This window comes from Sturnira hondurensis, unplaced genomic scaffold (genome assembly GCF_014824575.4).
Source record: "Sturnira hondurensis isolate 20B ecotype Veracruz unplaced genomic scaffold, ASM1482457v3 Scaffold0008196, whole genome shotgun sequence".
Lineage (NCBI taxonomy): Eukaryota > Metazoa > Chordata > Mammalia > Chiroptera > Phyllostomidae > Sturnira > Sturnira hondurensis.
In genome coordinates, this window is record NW_028080827.1 from 13,290,667 (window position 1) to 13,304,689 (window position 14,023).

At 44.1% G+C, this 14,023-nt stretch overlaps 1 pseudogene; it reads left to right on the forward strand.

Annotated features, from left to right (window-relative positions):
• The first annotated feature begins 4,011 nt into the window (after positions 1 to 4,011).
• The window catches only part of LOC118992483 (LYR motif-containing protein 1-like), a 29,756-nt pseudogene continuing 19,744 nt past the window's right edge, over positions 4,012 to 14,023 (forward strand).

Sequence of the window (14,023 nt, forward strand, 5' to 3'; positions counted from 1 at the left end):
AGCCTAATGTGTGATGTTAGTTTGGGGAGGAGGCACATCTGAGACAGCCATTTCTTGGAGCCTCTGAAATTCAGGGTTTTCCTCTGAATGTTCATCTGGATCACACACTCCCGGATCACATTTTGAGAGATAGTCTCAGTGTTTGCCATTTTCCAGAAGTCCATTTTCATTCACATAGTCACACATGTACCACTCATTTTAGCTCCTGATCATAACATTGTTTTCTGCTGTTTTTCATTTGTCTTCTATAAGTCAGAGATTCTTAAAACCAGGGTCTAGAGATAGGTTTCCAGGGGGGCAGTGCATTTTTCTGAGAGATGGTTCATAGCTTTCAATAGATTTCCAAAGGCATCTGTGACCCCAAACGTTAAGAGTGAGGATCACGCTTTCTATGACTCGCCCTCTCCCCCAGTGCCTGACAGTGTGCTCCCAGCCCACTCTGCTGGGAGGGGTTGCCTTGATTTGGAGAAGACATCTTTATTGGGGAGGACAGTCCCACAAGCCTCCTTTTGCTTCTCCAACAGAGCAGTCAAGTCGGTTCTGCAAAGATCCAAATTCACCAAGGGAACCAAAAAGCCAAGGAAGCAAGCACAGGCCAGTTTCTCAGATTCATTCCAACACCGAGGAAAAGTGAGGACTGGAAGGCCCAGAACCGCTTCTTGCCAGTTTTTACAACTTAAGTGGGCGAAAGACCTTGGATTAAAGGCCTGGGCCAGCCAAGTAGGCAGCTGAACTTGAGCTAAATATTAGATCCAACAGTCTGGGTCCAATATTGAGCGAGTGAAGTGGAGGTGAGTGTGTCTGTGATAGAGAATGATGGCCAGTAAGATTGGCCCGGGGGTCATCATACCTGACTGAGGAGCACAGGCACGCAAGGATGGCCAGGTTCCCGCACCTTGTGCTGTGCTGCCCTGTCAGTTTCCAGAGTTAACAGAATTATGCAAATAGTAATGTACTCTCCTTTTCTCTTTTGTAGCATAAATTATGCATCAGGGAAAGAAATTCAAGATGATTTTTTTGAGGCAGAGCTTCAGACACTCATACCCTCTGCAAATGGCAGTGCAATTTTCTCTTAAAAGCTAGGAGCACCCTATGAGGGAACGCGGGACCCCAATGGGGGTGGGGTGGGGTTGGGAGGCAGAAGATATGGGCATGTTCAAGGTCAATTGTCTGGCTGGCCTGGACTCTTCAGTCATGGCCTTTTGCTCACAGCAGTTGTAAAAACTGGTAAGAAGTAGTTTGGAGGTATTCTGGCTTCATTCTAGGTATTCCTGGTTCGTATTCCTCCTACTTGCTTCTCTCCTTGCTCCCCTCCTCACTTCCTGGGCTTACCTGGCTCTGACCTTTCAGCTTCATTTCCCATTCCTGGATCTGGTCTTGCCACTTTGGGAAGGTGACAAGTTTGGCTAGTCTAATCTTCAACCAAGTTTACATGTGTGCACTTTACATGTGGACCATAGTATTGCACTTCCCCTCTGGCTACTCTGTCCCCGCCACTCTGTGCGGTAAGTCAGGTGCTCAGTGGAGGTCCCAAGATTGGTATTAGTCAAGGGAGAATCAAAAGCACCTTAAGAATTTGAAAGTAAATAGATTCTAACTTTGTAATATTGAAAAATAAAGCAGCCTGGAGTTTTATGGATAAGTGTGTATGAATTTGCAAAAAAACTGAATATATCTCCTTTAGTAGTTCCACCTCACCTTCCCCTTCCCTACCTTCCTCCCACACACACGAGAATGCTGTTAAATGAATGGAACATCTCTCTTGCAAATGAAACATTCAATTGCAGAAAACAGTAAACACAAAATGTCTGTTAACCAGAATGCCCAGGAAATAGAATTACGTGGATCTAAAATTTCCAGTTAAGTTCTGCTTAAAGAGTCCCCCCTCAAACTTTGTAACAATAAATATAGTTTAAATAATTTTCTCTAAGAAAATAATCCGAGGAGCACAGGGATTGCAGCCTTTTCTGTCATAATGAAGACATACATGCACAGTGAAGAACTTAAATGCATATTGAGTTCCTCATATGCACCCCGAGCCAGTGGAGAGCATAAAGGCAGGATGCCGCTTCTCAGAGGTCTGGCAAGATTGGCAGCTGGCGATACTGCACTTAGAGGCAGCCAGCTTGCTTATGCATTGGGTCCCTCTCCTTCCCCGCTTGGATCACTCGATCCTTGACTCTTGCGCCCTGTGATGCCACTCACTGATAATATATAACAGATAAGCCTGGCCTCAGCCCTGGTGTCTGGAAAACCTGGGCTACAACAAAGAGAATGGATAAACCTAGTGCTTCTCACTGGCTTCTGGTACAAAAAATTGAAAATAAAAAATATGCTACATATAAAATGTTATTTCTCAGACTTGTCTATGTTATCCAAATTTTTAAAAAGTAGTCGTAGGTCTATTCTTATCTGGAGAAAAAAAGTTATCTTAGAAGATTCTCCCTCATTGTAATTTTACTGAATTATTTCAGTAAACATGAAACTCAGTGTTAAACAAATAGACATAAAAGGTTGAAAGGAACTTCACACATTCACGGCCCTCTAAAGACCAGTGTTCTTGAGGACTTCCTGGGCAGCAGTTCCGTTGGATTTGCCCAGAATCTCAGGCCCTGCCATCACCTGGGATCGCATTTCCACCGAGGCTTTTTGTCTGCCTCCTACATTGAACAGGTAACATATAAAGGGCCCAGAGCAACGGTGCTGCTGCAGAACCGGCCTCTGCCCGCGTTAACCCCGTCATAAACATCCGGCCGTCTTCCGCACGGCGGCCTGATTATTTGGGTCTTCACAATGTCTTTGCTTGTCCTTGCTTTGGCTAAAAGTTCTGAGATTTAGTGTCTTCCTGCCTACCATTCCTAGGTGGCTGGCTGGCTTACCTTACCTCTCACTAACTTCCCCGGGCTTTGAATATAATAACAGAAATATCAAACCGCAGGCAGGGTCTCCTCTGCCCTGCCCCTCCCCCACATTTTCTTCCTCCGTATCCTGGTTCACGCCAGTTCTCCACACACATTGACCTTCCCCTTCTTTCAACCAGCTACCCCCATCGTCTTTTTAAGTTTAATTAAATGTACTGGGATAATATTGGTTAATGACATTATATAAGTTTAGGGTGTACAATTCTATAACATCTGTATATTGCATTGTGTGCTCACCACCGAGAGTCTACTCTCCTTCCCTCACCATTTATTTGGTTCAATTCAGGCATCACCTTTCTAGGAAACTGCCACCCACCAAGGATCCCACACACGCATTGCTGCCTAGTGCTTTCTGCATTATTTTGAAATTGCCAGTGTAGGTGTCTTCTCTCCCCAGCTCAGTCCTTAGAGCTTCCTCGTCTCATCCTTAGTACTTAGCACAATCGCTGGTATGGGGTGGGCGCTCAGTACTTGTTGGTAGAACTGCGACGTCTCCAAGCTCTGCCATGCTCGTGCCTTCCTGCTGGGCATGCTCTGGCACGAAGTGTCCCTGGCAGAGGGAGAACCCTTGGTCAGGGGACCCAGGGAGGACATGTTTTGTTTTGGTATTACTGTCCCATAAAGATTTTTTCAGTAGGTGATAGGTGTGTAGAAATAGACATGTAAACTTTTAAAACACAGATTTTTGTGTAAAAAAATACAAGAAGAATAGAAAGAAGCAAATGCCACTCCTCCCAAGTACTGTAGGCGAATGTTACAGGTTCATCCTGGAATGGTTGAGGGCCTGGCAGAGAGAGTGAGCGTTATTTTCATAGCTGAGTCCACACCTTCTTTTCTTGTGCTTTCACAAACTCTGGCCATACACGCACATCCTTATCCATCTATCACCTTCACCTAAAGTATATAGACAGGTGACTGACATGAGCTCATAGGCCTTGGGTTGTCATTATCATACCCTCCCTCCCCCACCCTGGAGACACCTTCACTCACACAATAGAGCGTGCTTTCCTGTACACATAGGCCTCTTCTCAAGTTACAGAACACCTTTCATGTATGTTAGCTCTTTGCTCATCCCCGAAACACTGTATGGATGACCAAGGTTCAGGCGACGGAGCAGATTGTTAGGATGAAGGACCAGTTCAACCCTGCCACTGGCCTTCCATGCGGTATTGAGAAAGTCACTTTATATTTCTGGGCCTCAGTGTCCTTAGCAGTAAACTGAAGACAATAGTTGACATGAATAATAGCTAACAATGACTGATCACTTGTCATGAGCCTGGCGGTTTTCTCATCTGTTGTCTACACTTGCTCATTTACTTGGGACTCTCTCTTTCAAGTTGTCTCATGACAACTCTGGAAAGAGCACTAAACACATCCCCCCTGGGTCTGTGAAGAAGTTTCTAGGAAGGGCCAAGTACCTCTGGCTGAAACATGCACTGGTCTCACCCACGTCACTTTTGGGAATGGAACCCTGGGCATTACATTAGTCAACTGCAAAATCCTTCTCTTCGCTGATTTCAAATTTAGTTTAAATTTTCCCTCACCTGGTATGCCCTGGCTGGGTAGTCCAGTTGGTTGGAGCATCATTCTGATACACCAAGTTTGTGGGTTTGATCCCTGATCAGGGCACATACAACAAGCAAACAAATGAATGCATAAATAAGTGGAACAATAAATCAATGTTTCTTTCTTCCTTCCCCATCCCTTCCTCCTTCCCTCCCCTCTCTCCAAAATCAATTTTAAAAAAATTAAAATATTTTTCTCTCATCCCATAAAAACTATGAGCAATGGAAATATGAAGGGAATGCAATAGGGGGAATTGGAAAGAAGAGAGATGACTGTTGTCTGTCTCTGCTTCATTCTACTAGAATAAAAGAGGGCAGAGGTCCAGGAATCCACCTGAAGGAAACTCTACTCAGCCTCCCTCGATAATGCATAAGTACCCAGGAAATTGCAGGCCTCAAGATGAATTAGTTCTCCTGCTGTTTTGCTCATGATGTCTTCCAGGATAACAGGTGAGGGAAATGGCCAGACGGGATCATTGAAGATCAATGAAGACGTCATTACTTGGCTGACGAGGGAGTCTTGGGAGTCCAGTGTTGGGCTGCATTCAGCCATGCAGGGAAGTCCAGGCAGGGCCACTTTCCCTTGGACTTGGCAATGTAGAAGCTGAACTATGAGCCAAGAATAATTTTTTGCCTAATTTGAGAGGAGTTGGCACCCTGGAGAATCCCAGGAACATTCTGTTTATTCTCAGCCCAGTGCAGCTTCCTCGACGGGCTATCTACTTGGTCAAAGCACTTGGGGCTGCCAGGAGCAAAAGTGGGAGCCAAACAGCTCTCTTTCACAGAGCTTTGAATTAATTTGGAAGAAGATACTTGAACAGTGACTTCACTGGGAGGCCTGCTGTTTTTCAACACGATTTCACACTCACTGTTTCAATATTTGCCATTGAATTCTTGGCTGAATTCTAGCTAGAGACTATCGCTCTTCTTGGTCCCCACACCACACATAAGGAATACATACGTTCCTTCTCATATTTACTGTACCAGAAGCTCTACTTGAAAGAGCTGAGTTTCATGGTTAGGCACCCAGACTCAATCCACACAGACGCAGAGGAATCCTGCTACTGTCTCCTTCTCCTCCTCCCTTCCTTTTCCCCCTCCTTCCTTCCCTCTGTCCCTGATGGACATAAACTCCAGAGGTGATCATTTCTAAATCCACACCAAAGAGGCACAGCTAGGGCCCTGTGCAAGCTCACAGCAGAGAATACGGGAAACCAGAAATGTATGGACCACCCACTTGACTAGTTAGCCCCTGGCGATTTAGGTCAACTGAGCTCACCTAGACAAACTTAGTTGCAATTGTGGGGTGTGAAGTGTGAAAAGCAATTACCCACAGGGGTTTCACCTTTTATTTTGGAACCACTTACCCCTAACACATCCTGTTCTGGAATCAAATTACTGGTTTGAAACTAAAAATGTCCTAAGAAGACATTACTGGATTGGTCAGTGAATAAATTTTTTAAAAAGTCAGAAGAATTTCAGATTCCTCCACCTTGGGGCAGCAATCCACGAAGAAAAGGGTTAGGACTCTGATCCTAAATTAAACCTTAATCCATATTTCTTTATTACCAGCACGTTTTCTCTCCCAGCACAAGAAAAAGAACTTCCCGAAAGTTCCTGCTTTTCCACTCAGTTGGCATAACGATCAGAGCAGTCACTGCGCTAAGAGCAGCCCGGGGTTTGTGAGACACAAACAGGAGATACTCACCTTCGGCTTCCCCAGCCACAAAACTCTGGCGGTCACCCTGCACATGTTACAGTGCCCCTGTGCTCCTGGCCCGGCTAAATGCAGCCCAGGTGAAGTGCACTCACAGCACAAGGTGAGCCAGCAGGAGTCCATGGAGCTCAAAGCCAAGGGGGCCCAGGCCTCCTTCAGCCAGTGACCTCAGAGGTGGGGCGGGGCTCTCAGGCAGCCAGTGTGGAGATGTGCTGGAGTGGACACTCCTGGGTTCTCAGTCCCGAGAACTCCCGACTGAAATCATTTTGGAAAGTGTTCCCACTCTTCTTCTCTGCCCTGCCTCCCTTTGCAGGGCTTGGGTTTTTCCCGCACATGCCCTAGGTCTCTCTGTCTGTATGCAGTTGCATTGGGTGACTCAATAACACCTTAGCACCCATTAAAGCAATGTACCACCTTGCCCAGGGGCATGTGCATTTTAAAAGAGGTCCACAGGGAGTTAGGTACCCAAAAGAATGGTGGCTCTCCAAGCAACAGCCTTTGGATGGGGATGGTTTTGAACAGGAGGGTCCTTTCCCATGTAGGCAATTGTCTCTTCTGCCATGTGAGGGGAAGTCATTTCCAGGTAGAAGAATTGAAAGAAGACCGCTCCTCTACAAGATAAGGTGTGCTAAGTAAAGAAGGTGTCAAAATATGCTGTTTTTATTTCATTGCTCCTGGTCTTCATACAGGTCCATGGCTGAATTACAAAGCGGCATATTGATGTGCAGGTGGTAAAAGAGAAATGCAGGACCTAGGTATGATGGGGAAGGACAGCCTCTGTTGTTGGACCCCGGGGCCTCACCCCGGCTCTGCCACTTCCTCATGGGCCAAGGGCAGGCAAATCACCTAACTTGTCCAACCCACCTTCCGTCTGTTTCCTCATCTGCACAATGGGACGATGACACAAAAAGCCTCATAAAGGCGTCATGAGAGTCAAATGTGAAAATCTATCTGAAAGTGCCTTGGCAGTGAAAAAGCACTCTAGACCCAATAGGTGGTATGGTCAAATTCATGAGGGCTTAAACAGGACATGCTCTCTGAGTTTTCAGCTGTGGGTGTGAATCTGTTGAAAGCACAGAGTGGTGGGGAGGTGGGAAGGAAAGAGAGGTGGTTTCACGTATCGGGGAATGGTAGATGAGGCAGGGTGCCCAAATATATTGAATGCATTTCAGCCGTAGTATAGATTAAGTGGTATCATATTTTGAGACAAAAAGAAGACTTGCATTTTAGTTAAATCACTTTTATTCTGCTCTCAGATCAATGCTGTAGCGCTTGTTGAACACATGTGCTGACTGTGTCCTTCTTTCAATGAAAGTGAACAGACATGCTCCCCATGCATAACAAGAGATGTTGGCAAGTCGAGCACTGACAGCTGGCTTTGCAGATGTCAACAACAGCTGCATTTTGTCATTCCAAGACAGGAGTCCCAATTAATCTCCTTCTCTCCTTGTTTTCAGAAACTTTGACGTCTATAGTATAAAATTATTTTATCTTCCTGGTTAAACTCATTTTGCAATCACACCCAGATGTATCCAGGTACATTTATAAAACTAGGTTCGGTTTGCTCAGGAACCTGAAATAAAAATGAACTCTTCTATCAAATGATTAGTGACAGAGAAATCTCAGCGGAAGGCATGATCCAGTTTACTAATCACTTCTAGCAAAGGATCTGAATGATATGCCAACTACCTAAATCACTTGGCCCCCACAGAGATCTTTCAGCAGGAATCTGTAAATAAAATGGATATTCAATATTTCATGGTACATTTTTCTTACAGCAGGCCTGTATAACAGGACCATCACTCCGTAGATGTAGAAAGGCTGCGGGTTCAAATGAATCAAAGGAAGTGTCTGTGAGAGTTCATCTATGTTTTAAGTGTGGGGACCGTTTTCAGGCCTGGCCAATGGATGCGGTCCTTCTTTGGGTGTTCGCTTCATCTATCACAAGGTACCTAATGCAGATGTACTCACAGGCACCTTTTAAAAGTGGAACCCAAATACCTAACTGATGAGAGCAGATGCTGCCTTAGACAGACATGTTCCTGGGCAGCATTTGTTAAGAGAGTCAATGGCTCAGGACAAAGTCTTGGCTGCGCACATGCTGGGACCTGACTATGTGCCTTGTTAAATGAATGAGTGTTCACGGTGACAGGTTTTTATTGCCTGGACAACCATGGCTAATGGAAACTATCTAATGAAGTAGATAATGGGGACAAGAATGAAATAAGGGTACTCAGGTGTCTTCACAAACAGGGAGTTTATCACCAAGCTAGGGTCTGCCTATTTTAAGAACTGCTTTTCAGGCTTAATTTCTGCCAGTACCTTCTCTTCCCTCAGCTCAACAGAGATAAGGAGAGAGGCACATGTGAAAAGAAATAATCATACTGGGGTCTCTCCACTTAAAAAATGGGGGCTATGCTCCCCTACCACAGACTGGGATGATTCTAGGGGGTACCTCATGCTCCAGAGTATCAGGCAGAAGCCCCTCTGTGTGGGACTCCATTGGAGACTATACTTGTTCGGCATCCTCTGATTGCTGGCAAGAGGGAGGACTTGTATAAGTTGGCAGAAGCTGTCTGTTGCTAGTAGCGGGTGGGGAAAAGGAGGAGCCAAACAGGGGCAGTGGACTCAGGAGACTCAACAGCCCTCGAGTCAAGACTTCAAACAGTGGCATCCTCAGCTTGCTGTTGGCCTGTTCACCCCGGGAAGTACCGTGACTCTCCATTCAAGTGTAAATCAAAAAGATATATAAAATCATTTCTACAGCACTCTTCCATGTTGAGAAAAAGTAGCAAAAAAGGTCATAAGGTAAAACATATGTCATGAAGAGGACTTCTGGAAACTGTCAGTCAAAGTCTTAGAAGTGAGGGTTGGCCATTGGTTTGGGCAGGCTGGCATTCTTTAGCCCACAAGGGGTGCCCTGTAGCTTGTGCCATGGAGCTCACCGTTCCCATGCCATCCTCCCTGACCTTGGTTCTGACCCCGTCTCACAGACTGATACCTTACGCTTGACTCAGTGCCACCTCCCCACCCCCGACTCTCAACTTGGCTCTCACTGCTTTTGTCTTATTCTCTTTACTCTGGACCGGACACACAGCACAATAATTCCTCCCATGGGTGATTCTAGGCCTTCTTCCCAGCTGTGTAACTCAAGGCCCCCTTGAGAAACACCCATCCTGATTTGGACACCGGGCCTCTCCTACTCCAGGATTGACCCACTGGGCTTCTCTACCCCTTCCGGTGGAATCTGGCTTGATTAGTGAAAGGATGTATTCTTTCCCTGCTTTTCATGGCACTTATTTTCATTTGCATTCTGTGTGTTTTATGTGTCTTTTCTGTCATCTTCTGCTGAAATGTAAGTCCCATGATGGTAGGATTTTTAAAAAATCTGTTTTGTTCTATACTGTTTCTTCAATTGGTAGCATATAGTAGATGCTTAATAAATATATTTTAAAAAATCATTTTTAAAAGACAGTAACTCAGAAAATATTTTTTATTTTTTTGGTCCTTTTTTAATAGTACATACAGTCTGTTTGGGGAGAAAGTTTTAGCTCAAATGTAATAAATGACTCAGGTTTTTATTTTCCTCAAAAAATTTCAGGAGGGAGATACCAGGAGAGAAAATGCGACGTGTTAAAAAAGCACACCTGTGTGTTAGGCGTAGTCTTTAAAACCGATAAAAAGAAATAAAACTCTGGGTGGAAAAACTTGGATGTGTAACAGATGCTTTGAAAGGTGGTGTAGTTAGGTTAGAAACACGTGTAAGCAGGTTACTTTCAGCAATTTGACATAGAGTGCTTTTTTATTCAAGGCATTAGGTATAGAAACATACTGATGCTCCCTAGAAAATGTAGAGAAGGAAGTACTCATTCTGATGGTGAAAGTTGCCTACTGGCTTGTCATGTCATCTCCATTTCCACACATTCAAGGGTTGAAAGGCTACCGAGTGAATTGCCTACATCAGCATTCCTCTGGGGGCACACCAGGACTGATTCTGGTCTCCCATTTCTAGCGTGTTCTCCATTTTCACTGTTGACAATTCTAGATGGAACAGTCAGTCCACATGACTGACTGAACATTACCAAGGCAACTGACTTATGTAATAGAAGGAGCGATCATGAAATGTTCAGAGGTTTCACTCTTCTATCACTAAGGAGCATGGGCCAGATTAGCCCTTCTACCTTCCAGAAGCTGGGGAAAATTAGACACAGGACAACAAAACCTGTTATTTTAAGGCATCAAGAGCAACCAAGGCAGCCAGGACTAGAAGGAACATAGAAACAGCAGGGAGTTTGCAAGTGATACAGGGACAGTAATGTAGCCAATTAGAGTGCCTCGCCACCCCAGTGATCACAGCGGGCGACTGGAGCTCAGTCCTGCTGGGGGGCTATGACGGACTATGTAGAACAAGCCTGGAGACAGTCCAAATAAAGAGCGAGGAATCTGGAGTTTCATCCACCATGTTCCTGTGAAGAGCTCCTTCTGGGAGTGTCGTAGTCAGTTTGGGCTTCTATAACAAGATAGCATACTGGGTGGCTTCAACAATAAATATTTATTTCTCCCAGGTCTGGAGGCTGGAAGTCAAGATCAGGGTGCCAGCATGGCCAGGTTCTGGAGAGGACACTCCTGGCTTGCAGCAGTCACCTGGCTCACTAGATCTCACGTGGCTGAGAGAAAGAGGCCATCTCTTGTGTATCTCTTCTTACACAGGCATTAATGCCACTCACAAGGGCTCCACTGTCTGACCTAATTACCTCCCAAAGGCTCCACCTTCAAATACCATTGCACTGGGGTTTAGGGTTTCGACATATGAATTTGGGGGTACAAACACATTCAGTTCATAGCAGGGGGCATTAATTTTCTGACCGTTTTGACTCATGGGAGCTAAATATGCAACCATGACCTCACAGAAGTCCCCCAGAGGAGAGATGCATGTGTTTTGAGTAATCAACTTTCAGTGTGCTGAAGTAACAAGGGTATACAGTTAATGTTAGTGTTACTACACTCTTTTACACAGTAATTCCTCTCCTGGGTATATACTCCATAAAAATGCTTATGTGTGCCCTAAATGACAAGTACAGGAATATGCATAGGAGCATTACTGGCAGTAGCTCCCAACTAGAAATTACCCAAATGGTCACCAGCAGTTCAACGGACAAATGCAATGTGGTGAACATGCACATTCTCCACACTTCCAATGCTAGTCCCGGCTACCATCACATTCCCCTTGGAGCTGCAGACTCCTAACCTGCCTTCCCACCTCATTTTTGCTCTTTGTAGTTCTTCCTCCATAATGTTGTGTGCATCTTTGAAGTAGCAAATGTTATCTTTTAAAGTCTGAGTTACCTTTCTAAGGCATAAATCAAATCGCATGACATTCTCCTTGCTTAAAACCCTCTCATGGAGTTTCATTTCTGTTAGAACAAAGTACCAACCCTCTCAGGCGCCCTGCCTCCTCATTTGTCCTTCTCTGTCTGTCCCTCTCTCTGGTCGGTACACTCAGCTACAATGGCCGTTTGCTGTCACTCAACATAATCACAATGAGTTCCCTTCAGAATCTTAAAGCGTGGAGCTCCTGCTACCTGGATGCTCCCCAGACCCTCTCAACATGCTACTTCCTTCCCATTTGTAGTCGAGGTATAACATATGTATAAAAAAGTGAACAAATCTTAAGCAATAAAAAAAGCACAGGAAAACTTTAGGTGGAGGTGACAGGGCCTGCCCTGAGTTTTAGAAAGATAGTTCTTGTAGCAAGGGGGAAACGAAAGTGGTAGGAGGAAGCCAGGATGAAGGGAGACTGATATTGGGATGCTTGTCCAAAGTGAGATGAGAAAGAATGAAGACTTGAACGAAGGCATTGGCAACGGGAAGGGAAAGGAGAGGAGAGAGAGATGTAAAAGAAGCTACCTGTCATCTCAGGCTATCTGTAGTGGTTTATAGAGACTTTAACCACCTTATTCTAATCAGTTTACGGGTTTATCCTGATCTAGAAATAAAAACCTCTCTAACTGCAACTTGGGGTAGAGCTTGGTGTTCCTCACTGGTCAGACCTGTAATTACTTTTTCTTAGGATGCCTAAGGTTTTGGCCATGCTAATTCTTTTGATTAACTTCCCTTGCTCACTTAAAAACGTGATTATTTTGATGCATTATGTTACTAATAATTCCTTTCTCATCTGCCTCCTGTTTTATCCCAGACAGTATGTGAATAAAATATTGAGCTGCTGATTAATGACCCCATATGTGCCACTTTGAGATGTCTGAAGGAATGATCCAAGTGCCCAGACAGCTCTATAATGTCACATATAAATCAGAGGCTGAATCTGTAAAAGGTTGTCCTCTTTTGTGAAGGCTGCTATGAGGATGGTAATCAGTCCTAATTTCCTTTTAAGAGAGAAAAATAGAAACACTACCTTGTTATGCCAAGAAAAGAGCACAAAATACACTACTTAATACTATGCAAACATGTATGTTAGTGCTTGGACTTCAGCTACATTTAATTATAGATGCCGCAGAGTATGCCTTCTTATGAGAGAGTCTAAAAACAGACGGGGTTTCTTGTTTATTTGTTTAATTAATTGCTTTTGTGTTAAAATTCTGCATTGATGTTATTTCCCCCTCCCTTGACTTTTTCGGTCATTGCTCTGGCTCTGTACTTCTTCCCATAGAGGGGATTGGTAGTTAGCATTGACCTCCTCATTACAAAAAAGCACACTGTCTATCAAAGCTACAGAGCAGTCAATCAACTGTTGATAGAATGAGCTGACTGTAAGTGAGGTTCCATGTGGCAATTCAACAGAGCTGAGGTCCTTGAGGAGCTCTCAGTCACCTCAGTCCTGAACAATAACCAAATGACAACAATAATAATAGCAGTAGCAGTCATTGTATTGGTAGCAGGCATAAGATTGCTGCTGTGATTAAGTGTTGATTATGTGCCGGGCACTGCTGAGTACATTATATAATGCATCTCATTTGATTTTCTCAGCTCTGTTATTATCCAAGATCACATTGCTGAAATAGGCAGAGTGAGGGTACAAACCAAAGAACATGCTCTTCCCCATCGTATTATCCTGTAAGGATCTGAGTCGCTACAATACACAGCTTGATATTCACTAACTTAGCCCATGATGGCTCCCTCCATGTAAATTATATCTGGAAGAGTTTAATCTCTATTAAAAGGAAATTTCCATCCACCGCTTGCATGGAAACACGTAACCCCTAAAGGAATGTCTGAATCTAGTGGATACGTGACTAAAAAGTAGACAGGCCTCAAAGTTTCCAGGGAGGTTCAGATTTAAAATTTCATTAACTTCTACTCCCATAAATATCATTCCACTTATCAGACCACAGGTATCCATTTTTGAAGTAGAAATTGTGGTCACAGGATCCACACTGATCTTTTATGCCACAAAGAGAGGATGTCTTTCTTTGCTTCAGGAGTCTTTCACTGCCTCTAAGCCTGACCATCGCTGACCGTGATCCCTCTCAGAACTTCCTGTCAAAATTTCCAGTACATTCGGTTATTGCATGGGACCTCACCCCAAAGCAAAGTTTACTACTACAAAACCCCAAATTCCCAATAGGAAAGTGAGAAACTTTCTCTAAGGGCAATAAAAGAAGCTCCTTTCCGAAAATAACAAAATTATTCTGCAGTTCATCTTGAAAAAAATGTAAAAGAAGAGTTAAGAAGGGTCCAGTATTTTAAAATATATTTTTTAAAAAGCCTCATAATTAAAGCACTATAGTGCCGGTGCAAAAAGTGACAGGTAACTATGAATTGAAACACATATCAATATATCTCTATCTGTATTGAATTACATA